Genomic DNA, 13,464 nt, shown 5'->3' on the forward strand with positions numbered 1-13,464 from the left:
TGGAATTCCTGCACTCATTTTTAGTATGTAATTATATGACAATATGTTTATGTGATGCTTTGGAAAAGGCAGTAATAAATCCAAATACAAAATCACAACAGAAGAGTTTTCCAAGATAAAAGAGAAAAAAAATGTCAACATTTGGAGAATTATTAAAATTGAGGAATGTGATTTTAATTAAATTATATCTAATTCTGCCTCTTTTCTAAGTCAATTTCTAACTTTGAAAATATAACTCTAAGTAGTTCTATTAAAATGGACTTCTTGAGGTCAAATGGTATCTTTTTAAAATTTTAGTTGTTTAGAAATATTATAATCTGTACAATTATAATTTATCACATTTACTAGTTTTTATTCTTTGATGCTACCTACATTTCCTCATTTTTATATTTATCCTCAACAATTGTTTTAAACATAAGAAAGCTAAATTCAGAGCCAGGTGACTATTTCCATTTGATTAAAAAAGACCCTGATCTCTAGGGCACCTGGTGGCTCTTGATTTCAGCTCAGGTCATGATCCTGAGATCATGAAATAGATCCACACTTTGGGCTCCAAGCTGAGCATGAAGTCTGCCAGGGATTCTCTTTCTCCCTCTCTCTCTGCCCCTCCCCGCTTTTACTTGCTGTCACTCTCTCTTAAAAAAAAAAAAAAAAAAAAAAAAAGCCCTGATTGAGTAATAGGTGCCTTAATAAATATGGATGGACTGAAGGGCAGTCCGGGTGACTCAGTGGTTTAGCGCTGCCTTCAGCCCAGGGCATGATCCTGGAGACCCAGTATCGAGTCCCATGTCGGGCTCCCTGCATGGAGCCTGCTTTTCCCTCTGCCTGTGTCTCTGCCTCTCTCTCTCTCTCCCTCCTCTCTGTGTATTCTCATGAATAAATAAAATCTTTAAAAATAAATCAATAAATAAGGACTGAAATGTCAAAAATACTACATAATTTTTGGTTTTTTTATTTTTTATTTATGATAGTCACACAGAGAGAGAGAGAGTCAGAGACATAGGCAGAGGGAGAAGCAGGCTCCATGCACCGGGAGCCTGATGTGGGATTCGATCCCAGGTCTCTAGGATCGCGCCCTGGGCCAAAGGCAGGCTCTAAACCGCTGTGCCACCCAGGGATCCCAATTTTTGGTTCTTAAACAATGAAGAACTCAAATGTTTCTACCATTATTTTCAATGTTCTAAATGTTCTCAATCTTTCTAGCACTATTTCAGAGTTAAGGCAAATTATCAAAAGCTGAAATTTGTTCAAATATTTTTCTAGGAAAATTTGAAACAGAGCAAAGAAGAATACACTTTTATACATGTCCTTGCACAGGGGCCATGCTAACCTTCTCTATATCATTCCAACTTTAATATATGCTGCCGAAGCGAGCGTGGCTACACTTATATAAAATGAGGAGTATTCTTATCCCGAATGCAGCTGTTATTAACATTTTTAAATGTTCAAGTAAATGACAATGCAAAATAGACTCATAAATCCCGATAGTGTAATTGTGCCATATAGGAACACAGATGTAACTCACATTGTCCTGACAACATACAACATTTCCATCTCCTTAGAACGTTCTCTCAAGTCTCATTCTCATCTATCTTACTTCACAGAGGCAATTATCATTTTTTTTAAGTTTACATTGGTTTTGTTCTAGAACTTCCTGAAAATGACGCAAGATGTATTGGTTCTTTTGCTCAGCATTGTATAAGACTCATCCATGTTGTTTTGAGTATCAATAGCTCAATCATTTTTACCGCTGAGTAGTACTCCATTGTACAACTATACCAAAATGGGTTTATTCATTCTCCTGTTGATAAATGTGTGAGCTGGTTCCAGTTCAGGGCTATAATACATAAAACTGCTACAATCAATCTTAACAAGTCGTTCTTACACATGAATTTGTATTTCTTCTGGGTAAACTTTAATCTTAAGCACAGACCTCTTTCCAAATTAGTTTTACCATTTAATATCTGTACCAGCAATGTAGGAGAGAGAGTTCAGTGGCTCCAATCTTCACCAACATTTGGGTTTGATATTTTTAATTGCGGTCATGCTAGTGGGTTATAATATTATTTCAATATCCTTATAAATACATTTCCTTGAAGGTTAAAAATATTAAGCACTCTTCACTGTGTTCACTGACCATTCATATATGTATCTCTGTAAAGTGTTCATTGATATACTTTGAAAAATTTTATCTTTTTCTTATTGAGTACAGAGTTCTTTTTTATGTAACAATGATCTGATCTTTTTTGTGTGTGTGTGAAGACATTTTAAGAATAGTTTAATTAACTTTGCCTTATTCTTACAGAGTTCCTTCAATGGGAAAAAAGTAAGAATTTTATATCAGAAAGAAAGAAAAACACTTATGAACACATATAATGCCTCCTCTCCCTGAAAAGCAGGAAAGGATAATAAATAGCAAAAATCAGATAAAAATACTTCTATTATAATAGACACCATATTGCAAGTGCATTTAAAATTAGCAATGCCTAACATTTATTTCCTTGACATTTGTCTTCCAAAGAGTTCACAGTGTTTCAGTGTCAGTTGAAACAGGGGAAGAATCTCAGGGAAGAATCCTTCACATAATAATAGGACCATTGGTGATAATGTCTCTCAGTTCTTTCCAGATCCATAAAGATGCATTTCCTGATGAGTGACTCAGCTCAGGGTCCAAGTCCCTGCTCCGCTGTGTCGGGTATACTTGGACACAAGCTTGAGCTTGTAAATAAACCCTCGTGTGTTTGCATGGGTGTTGGCTTCTCGGTGGTTTCTCAGATTCGCAATCTTGGGTACAACAGTCCTGTGGTTCTGAGTAGTCAGACATACTTTACAAATATTTTCAGTTTTTTGGTGGCATGCTTACTCATTTACTTAATTTTGTATTTAATGATCAGTCTAATACAGCAATTTTTATGGTTATTATTTTCTAATATATCAATTTTATGGTTATTATTTTCTGCATCTTATCAAAGAAATATTGGCCTACTATTGTCTTAGTTCAGGTTGGTCTAGCAAAATACCAGAGAATGAGTAGCTTATAAACAACAGAAATTTCTCACCATTCTAGAGGTGGGTAAGTACGAGATGAAAGTGCTAGAAGATTGAGTGTCCAGTGAGGGGCTGCTTCCTTTTCATAGGCAGCTATCTCTTGGCTGTGTTCTCACACATGAGAAGGGGAGAATTATGGTCTCTTCAGCCTCTTAGAAGGGCACTAATCCTGTTTATGATGGCTCCACCTTCAGGACCTAATCATCCCAACCTCCTAAAACCATTACATTTAGGGTTATATTTTAATATATGAATTTTGGGAGGACACAAACATACTACCTGCCTTGACCACCAATTTGAAAAATATTATCCTACATTTTCTTCTAGTGTTTCTTCTTACATCTGTGACTATGAATTAATTTTTGTTTATGACTTGAAGTAGGAGTGAAGATTCATTTTTTTTCCCATATGGATATCCAATTGTCCCAAGACTGTCTGTAAATAACATTTTGCATTCCCTCTGTTAACTGTTTTGATATCTTGAAAAAATCAATTTACTATATAAATATGTGTCTATTTCTGAATTATATTCTGTTCTCTTTACATGTCTATACCTTCATCAGAATCTCACCGTCTTAATCACTATACTTTTATATAAAGTCTAGAGTCAAGTAGAACTTTTTCAAGATTATTTTAACTACTCTAGATTCTTTCTTTTTCATATAAATTTCAAGATAAGCTTGTCAATTCCAATGACATAAAAGCCTCCTGAGATGAAAATTAAGATTTCAATCCAGAGATTAATTCAGGGAAAACTGACATTTAACAATACTGAGTCCTCCAATCCACAAACATGGTATTTCTGTCCATTTATTTAGTTCTGCTTTCATTTCTCTCAGTAATACCTTGTAGTTTTCTGTGTAGAGTTTCTGCTCATGTTTTATTGAATTTACTTCTAAATATTTTAATTTTTGATGCTACTATAAATGGAATTTTAAATTTTTACTTACAACTGTATATTGCAAGTATTTATAAATAAAATGAACTCAGACAGACTTGAATTCTGAAATCCCCCTCACTTATCAGTTCAAGTCACTTCTTCTGAAATTATTCCTTATGATTACCGATGTGCACTTTCCTGTCACCCATGAATAAAGACCACTTTATTTATTTTTTTTTTCCTTTCCAAACTATGCCTTTTAATTCTCTTCTCACAAAGTTGCACTGGCTAGGAGCTCTAGTGAAATAGCGAACAGAAAGAAGTAAAACAAAAGCTATTGTTGTGTTCCTAGTCTTAGGGGGAGAACACTCTTTCACCTTTAAGTACAATGTTATCTATTTTTGAACAATGTTTTCTGTTGTTGTTTAGAGAGGGTTTTATCAAATATTCCTACAGATAATTCTTTACTGGGGTGTCCTTTGGAGGTGTCCTGTCCTTTGGAGGATGTTTAGTGGCATTCCTAGTTTCTATCAACTAGACAGTAGTAATACCTTCTCCTCATTGTCACAACCAAAAAATGCCTCCAAACATTTGTGCTTGGGTCAAAACTGCCCTTGTTTGAGAACCACTGAGTTAAACTGAGGCAGTAGGTAAGACATGGGAAAATGTAGTTCACTTCATCAGAGCAATCTTTAGTTAGCTCACAAGAGGATGCTTGTGTTTTCCGAACTGCATGCTCAGTTGCTTGAGTCCACTGTCTACTTATACCTGTCAGCCCATTAAGAGAGGATCTGACCATTATTCTAGTTGCTATGCCTATACAGAACCCCAACACTGAGCTTCAGGTCCCCCAAGATATGGCAGTATTTCCCTGGGGAGGGAAAGCCTCCAGGCTTTCCAGGTCCCTCAGAGGTGGCAAAGAATGACAACAGTCTTATCTACCTCTCCATTGTCTATTTTTTTCTTGAAGAGTCAGAGCCAAGGCCTTGAGGGATTTTCTCACCTTCAATGAAAGTGATCATTCTCTAAAATGACTCAGTTAATTCGCTTTTTAAAGAGCCATATTCTCTTTCTCTCTTTCATTCTCTCACTCTCCTCTCCCTCTCTCCCTCTTTTTCTAGCAAGTGTCATAAATGCTTTTCAAATTTAACAAACTGTAACAAACTAGATGACCTGCACAATGACCAATGTTTCCAATCTCTTTGATACATACTATTGCAAAGGTGTGAGTGTCTCTGCCTCCCTCTGTCTCTCCTGAATAAACAAAATCTTAATAAAAAGAAAAAAAGGTAATAAAAGCTACAGCATGGAGAAATAGAAATCTTTAGAGTTTTCTAAAATTCACTAGGAATTGAACTGGTTAACATAGATGGGGGCACAGTACTCTATGAAACTTTAAGTGCCGTGAATGAAAAATAAGTAGTTAGATGGAAATTAACATGTCTAGAAGCGCAGCATAGGGTCCACATATGTTAGAAATCTGAACACTGTTTCAAATACATCACCAAAATGATGTTTTTAACTACTCTGTCTTCTGGGAAAATTATTTTCCAGGATATTGTACCTCCCATTGTGTAATGAAAACAAGGTTGCAATTATTGAAATACACCTCATAAAAAAGTTGCCGATATTATTCTATAACCAAGGTCAATAGGTTCACTTTCATATAGATGGCCAGAGCAGGATTAATTGTCAGAGAACTTCTATGCCGAGCCGCTTATGCAGAAAATGCCAATAATAAGATTCTATTGTGGAAATTTTAACACAATCTAGCTTCAATGTATGCTTAATTGGGCATATCCAGGGAAGACACATCTTCAAGATGTTCCACGTGTGAAGCCCACTCAATAGCAAATGGCTCGTTTATATGGATGTGATTAACAAACTGCCAAGGCATTCAGCTATAAAGTAAGGTTTCCAGCCAGTTCAAATCTATATTCAAAATAACATACTCCTTAGAGTATCAAGCTCTTTTTGTGCCTGAATTCCAGATAACCCCTCCCCTGCAAAAACTATGAATTCTTTATTTGGCCATGGTTTATATGTCACTGGACAATCTTTTGTTATCTTTCTTCAACAAACATCTACCAATAAAACACAAGCAAATTATAGGCAAAATCTCAATGAAGTGATTAGGTACCAAAAATTCATTTGCTTCCAATGTGTTATTTTTCCTTAATGTCTCCTGTTTATTACTAACTGCCTCCCAATCAACTAACATGAATGTGTTTATCTAAAAGGTCAGAGAACTTACCTTTGTAGCCATTTAGAAGAAAAAAAAATCTTCCCACTTGTTCAAAAATGACATATAAATATATTCCTAAAGCAATTGCTAACAAATGTATTCCTCTCCAATTTGATTTTGAAAAAAAAATACACAACTGAAAATTATACACAGAGAATACTTAAAATAAATCATAACTACAGAACAACAATTACTATATCTGGATATATAATTAAGTGACTAATTATTTCGAAAATGCAATTGCACACTCTAATAGATATTCAATAACCTCCACCATTATCCCTCCCACTCCAATCCCTCAACTTCTTCCTGTGTTTTTCATGTCAATTTTAGCTCACATATCATCTTTTTCCTCTATTAAAAACAATTTGTTGAGTGGTTTCATCTCTTTAATACATGCAATTCAATTACATCTTCTTGTTAATATATCTAACAGTGAAGATGACTTGTGCAAATTGTCTGACCCTTTCATCTTCTACCTGTGTGACCTTTGCAGTCAGTGGTATAAAGGAAATTCTTGTTCTCTAATTGTGTCATCTATCACAATAAGAAAAATATACCACAAAGATGGAAGACTAGGGAATATATTACAGTGGATTCAAAAACAATGCAACTCTGTTACATTTATCTGGGATTGAGGATGCCATGTAACATTTCTCCTTGGAGTACCAAAGAATCAGACCAGGGGAGTTGATAGAAGCTCAAAATGCAACTGAGGGGGAAGTAGCTTAAGTAAAGATTGTCAGAAATGGTAATTAAAATGGAAATAATGTCCACTAAATTATAAACCAAACACTGAAGTTTTCACCACAATTATGGTAGAAAAGGATCTTAACAAGGAAAATCCGCTCAGCCTATATATATCACTCAAAGTTGAATAGAAAAAAATGTTTTTCAAGCATTTCCAGGGAAAGCGAATACTGTTCCAAAAATTCAAAGCAAACCTCTGAAAAATCTCTTACTGCAGAATCCAAAAGAAAATTGCAGAAAACAATTTGACATCCTTATTTTGGGCAAAGGAAACGGTGAAATGAAGAGAATTCCAGGCAAGATAAAAAAAAAAGTCAATAGTGTAAAATGAGAAGAAGAAAGCATATTATAAACAACAACAACCATAAAGAAACTAAAAAAAGAGTAAAAGAACTGATACTGAAGGTGGTAGATTTAATCATTATTTAACTGTTCTAGAAGATCTCAGAGGGAGAAACAAAAAGGAAACTGTGGTAGAAAAGAAATTGAAAAATAAAGACTAGAGAGTTAACATGCACTAATCCATGTTTCTAGAAGAGAAGCCAGAGAAATAGGAACCACCATCAAAAATATAGTCTTAGAAAATCTTGATCTCAGAAAGACAAGTTACATGGATTCAGGAAAAATATAAATGAGTAAAGATCTAAAACTTAATAAAACTGACAACTTTAGATTAATAAATATGGTGGGGAGGGGAATCCTGCAAGATTCTAGGCAAGATTAAATATGCCTACAAAAATAATTAAATATGCTAGTTTGGTGACAACGTCAACATAGCTGAATGAGAGTTTTCTATGGTCTTCCTCCCAAAAAATACCGATTTTGAAAATAAACTAGGGATGAAAGAACCTTTGTGAAAGTTTGGGAGTCCAGTGGAGAAGATCTAGCACACAGCTAGAGAAAAAAAATAGAGATTGGACACACTGAAAAGGTAAGAGGAACAGTTTCACTTTCCCCACATCACTGCTCCCTCAGTGCAAAGTGAGTATAACTCCACGTCATGAGAGAATTTCTGAGCCCATGATCTCTCCCATAGAGCAATGTGACAGTATATGAGCACCTGTTTTGCCCAGCTGTGCAGGATGCTGTCAAACTGATCCACTCCTTTCTTACCCCATCCAGAATACTGAGATGGGAACTGCAACACTTGGGGGCAGCAAGAGGCTGGCAGGCCAGAATGACAATTGAAAGCTCAAAGTGCATCAAAGGTCCTAAAATCACTTTACAGACTCCATCAGGAAGCCCATCCATGAGCAGCTGGAGATGCCTCACCTGTGAAGTCCCCAACTAAACCACTAGCACCCACAATGCTCCTCAAACCTAATCCACATATACTCCCATCTCAGGGCCAGCTGCTACGTGTGTGCTCCCAAGAGTGAGAGTAGTGAGAATGAGGTTTGCAGACAACCAGCAAGCACAGCAGAGAGCTGACCTGATTCTGCAGGATGAGGAGACGATTACCACAACAATTCTAAGAAAGAAGAATAGAGCTGAAGGCATCACACCCCCTGATTTCAAACTATATTACAAAGCTTTCCTAATAAAAACAGCATGGTACTGGGGCTGCTGGGTGGTTCAGAGGGTTAAGCATCTGCCTTTGACTCTGGTCATGATCCCAAGGTCCTGGGATCAAGCCCAGCATCCAGCTCCCTGCTCGGCAGGACATCTACTTCTTCTTCCCCCCCTCTGCCCCTCCCCATCATGTGTGTTTGCTCACTTACTCTCTCAAAATAAATAAATAAAATCTTAAAAACAAAAAACAGGAATCCCTGGGTGGCTCAGCGGTTTAGCGCAGCCTTCTGCCCAGGGCGTCATCCTGGAGTCCCAGGATAGAGTCCCACATCAGGCCACCTGCATGGAGCCTGCTTCTCCCTCTGCCTGTGTCTCTGCCTCTCTGTCTTTCATGAATAAATCAATAAAATCTCAAAAAAAAAAAAAAAAAAAAAAACAGAGGTGCCTGGGTGGCTCAGCTGGTTAAGTGTCTGCCTTTGGCTCAGGTCATAATCTCAGGGTCCTGGGATGGAGCCCCATGTCAGGCTCCCTGCTCATCTACTTCTCCCTCTCCTCCCTGCTCATGCTGTCTCTTATTGTCTCTGCCTCTCTCTCTCTCTCTCAAATAAATAAATTCTTTAAAAAGAAATAACATAACCTTAAAATAAAAACACAAAAAAACTTTAAAATAAAATATACCTAAGTAGCATAGACTAAAGAAGAAATCAAAATTACAATTATGAGCTATTTAATATTAAAAATAATTAGGAAATCTATATAAAAGCTGATAATGTGCGGTAAAAAGGATGGAATCAAATGGGCAAAAACTCATAGTATTGAGGGTTCTTATTTAAAAAAATGAATGAAAGTAAAAGATATTCAACTCAATAAGTTAAAGGATTTCAGCAAAGGTCAATAAAATAACTAAGAAAAGTAGCAGTAATGAATAAATAAAAACATTTAGTGAGCTAGAAAAAGATCATAAAATAACCCTAAGAAAAATAGGAAAACTGAATCAATAAAAATAAAAGCAGAAAAAAAGGACAATTAAGTAAGTAAAATTCACAAAGACTAAGGAAGAAACAGAAAATTCAAATTTCACTAAAAAAAACCAAATTTCATTAAAACCTACTAGGTAGATAAGACCAAGTAAGATAAAGAATATGGTAAAAGAAGAGTATATACAATCCCACTCTGATTAACATAATCCTGATGCAGTGACAATAATGAAAGAAAACATAAATGAACAAAAGTGATTTAAGAAAGAAATAGTAATCTGAATATAATCGAACACATATAGAGCAGGAAAAGCTCTTAGAATATCTACCTTTAGAAAAGCACAGCTTGTTTAAGAAGCAAATTATTTCAAAATTACACATCTCACAACATAGATCAACATGAAAGACTACCATACCCTGTTTACAAAGATATTATAAACCTGATACCAAACCTGACAACGATTATTTTTTAAAGATATTTCACTTTTATTAAAAAGAAGACATAAGTAAAGTATGTAAAATCTGAAGAGTATATTTTTTCAAAAGTCACAACTAAATAAGAGTTACAAGTACTTGATACAAGACAGGGGCAGAATTATTTTCCATAGTAATTCTTTTCTTTTTTTATGATTTAGTTACTTATTTGAGAAGAAGAGTGAACACTCCTGCATGCACATGAGGGGGTGGGGTGCCACCCAGAAGGAGAGAATCCCCAAGTAGACTCCCACCTATGCCCAGAGCCCCATGGAGGGGAGCAATGGAGCTCCAACCTAAGACCCTGAGATCAGGACCTGAGCTGAAACCAAGAGTCAGACAGTGACCCGACTGAGCCACCCAGGCACCCCTCTTTTTCTCAAAATATCAAAGGGATTATTATTATTATTCTGAATAATCAAATATGTTAGAAACTTAAAGCAATGAAAACGTGACACCACCTCCAGACAAGAAAGACAAATGACTAAGAAAGAATAATCACTTGCCAAAGATACATATTCTAAAAAACGTGTAGTATAAAATTTTGGCTTAAGAAAATGTGACATTTCAAAGCACTGAGGAACCTAGAAGTCAATCACAAGTTACAAAGAAGATTGGCATGTGCATATCCAGTAAGTATGCAGGTCACAAGGGAAGCGCAGAGGGCCAAGGGGCCAGCCTCCAAATTCAGCTGGACCAACTATTTGAAATCAAATAGCTCATCGAGACTGCCCATCAGTCTGTGCATGCGCGTGAACTCCATCTGCATTTGCCAGTCTACCCTTTTTCCTCCTCCCCATGCTTCATTTGCTGCTGTCCCTGCATCACACTAGATTTAAAAAATCACCACACCATGGCAAAATTAACCAAAATAGTAGAGCAAGAAGAGTGAAAATCTGCAAAAATTTCTTGTTCACAGGCCATAACTTACTTTCATGGTATTTTAAAAAACTAGTTATGTTTCTTCCATTTATGTAGAAAAACATGAATAAAGTACCACTGAGAAAAGCAATACAAATTCCACCTCAACATATGAGAAATACTTTTATGCCCAAAAGCCTGGTGATAACCAATTTCTATCATATTTTATTTTCCAACTAACCTTCTCTTTTTCAGTATGTTCTAGAATAGAACCTTTTGTGAGACTGAATTTAAATTACTTTTGAGAAATTTCCAACATTCTTCATTGAATTCTACGGTAAATACCCAGGAGTACAAGTTTCCAAACTTTTCTATCCTACACCCTTCTAGAACTGTTTTTAAGCTTGCTGTGGACATTTAGGGGTAGTCCAATTTGCAAAAAAAAAAAAAAAAAATAGCAACAAATCTTTAGTAACTGGTCACAAAACTAATGCCATTATAAGATTATCAGTCCATCATATAAAAAGAAAAGCCAGAAACATTACAAAGGCTTGTGTTTCTAAATGATGCCACAGAGGCAAAAATGTGTCCAAAGTGCAGTTCAGGATGCTCTCCAATGAATGTTACACTCTACCTCAGCATGGTTCATCATTATGTTCTTACAGGAAAAAGCCAAAGAAGAAAATTACATCTGCACTTTCCACAACGATTTTCCTCCCAGGTGCCAAAGATAATTCAGATAGCAAAATAAATGCCCTGTGGCAAAGCTGAGGGATTTAAAATTAAAAATCTCCTTGGCTTTCAATCATCTTTTCTGGATAACAAACCTACCCTATCACGACCACTGTTTACCCCCAATATTCGTCTGTCCTTCTTCTCAGTGATGTAGCTATGGTTAAACCCTTCTAAACCCTTCTTATGGTTAAAAAAAATAATTTGGCAAATGATAACCAAATATTTATGTTACCACTGCTTTGCCTTCATATATTATAAACATACTGACTTCTACAAGTACATAGCTTTCTGCCTAGATACTCACTGTTTCATTTATTCTAAAGTGTTTGATGAGAATCTGTTAGCAACACTTAAATCTTATAATGGGGGATCCACCCAAAATAAGTCACAAGTGCCCAAATCAGCAAATGCATATGCCTATGACATCTTCCCTGAGACAACCTAGGGACAAGAATAAAGAAGATTTCCAACAGGAAAATAAATGTGAATTATAATTACAATGAATTCTGTTTCCTACAACTTCAACACCCAAGAGTAACCATGTTTACCGAAAAACAGAAGTGTGATAGTCACTGTTCACAATAAGCCTAGCCATAAACAACTGAACAAAAACTATGAAAACCGGTGGATCCTGAAACCTTGACATTAAAAATTCAATTTAGGAAAAAATGTTTGAAATAGTTAGGCACATCGATAAATTAGATACAGATAGATCTGTAGGCTTTTTCTCTTCTTCTAGGAATTTAGAAATAAATTGTTTTCAATCAATTGGTTGTTAAGAATGCTTACTTGCTTGGGGTTATCTCTCTTAAGAGAGAACATCCAAAGCACAAAGGTTGCAACAGAAAAGCAAAAAAAGAAAGAAAAGATCACACAGATCACATAGTCCATTAGATGAAAACATCGGGGACTCTGAGGCCACTGGGATATGCTGAGATGGCAAGACGTCAGTACCATGTCTAATGCAGCTGAAAGTGTGAGGTGACAACTTTCAGTTCCACTCGGCAGGGCTTACTCCCTCATATATCATATAATCATGTTGATTACTGTCTACATTATTGAATAAAAACACTTCTGACACTTTGTAAGGTAGACTGGTTAACATTATATTAAGAAGATTTTCATATGGAAATTCTTGATGCTTTTTTTTTTCATTTAAGTGCATAATCGAATACAAAAGTAATATCATTTTAAGGGCACTTCTCAGAATTCACTTTGGGATTTTATGGAAATGAATTGGTTGACTTGTGAGTTATATGCACCTTGTTTCCTCTTGGAGAAGTGGGTAAGAATAGTACATAACTACTACTGCTTGATACAGCTGCCATACTGAAATGGCATCGTGAAGGCCCCTTTCTTCCTTCAAATCCTCTTCTATGTGGGCTTCTGTTACCTGACGTTAAACGTGAAGTCTTCCCAATACTCTCCCTCTCTTGGACCTGACACTTAGGTTATCAAGCAAAACAATAATCCCACTTTACAAGTAGTTTTTGGATGACATCTAGAGATTACATCTTACTGCAAACACTTCATTTTGAGAAGAACAACAGAAAACAAGAATGTTTGCTTAACAAGGGTGGTAGACAGTTTAGGAACAATGACATTTGATGGTAATGAAAGCAGTAGTAATGAAAGTGCCCCCTCCCTTGGAGGAAGGAGGACTTAAACTGAAGAGTCACGAATAAGAGAGAGAGGAATCAAAATTCTGTGAAGCTCCAATGGGCGTGTGGAGAGACTGGCTAGATGGTCAACAAATCCATGGCTCTTCCCAGGAACATAGCTAAACTATATTTCCTGGCCATTCTTGGAGCTCGATGGGGCTGCGTGATTGACTCGGTCGATAGTATAGGACAGCTGTAATATGTGCCACTTCCAGGCCTGGTCCTTAAAATTTCCCATGTGACTCTCCACACTCTCCTGAGATACATTAGAAGTAGTCAGTAGATCTGAACCTTGATCTTGCTGTACCTCTGATATTTTTC

General features: G+C 36.2%; 1 protein-coding gene and 1 pseudogene across 4 annotated transcripts in view; both read right to left on the reverse strand.

Moving 5' to 3' along the window:
• PDE4D (phosphodiesterase 4D) overlaps positions 1–13,464 on the reverse strand; it is a 1,379,610-nt gene that overhangs the window by 1,178,490 nt on the left and 187,656 nt on the right. The gene's annotated exons all lie outside the window — the stretch shown is intronic.
• LOC121498319 lies at positions 1,276–1,375 on the reverse strand (annotated as a pseudogene).

Source organism: Vulpes lagopus, chromosome 8, assembly GCF_018345385.1.
Source record: "Vulpes lagopus strain Blue_001 chromosome 8, ASM1834538v1, whole genome shotgun sequence".
Classification (NCBI taxonomy): domain Eukaryota; kingdom Metazoa; phylum Chordata; class Mammalia; order Carnivora; family Canidae; genus Vulpes; species Vulpes lagopus.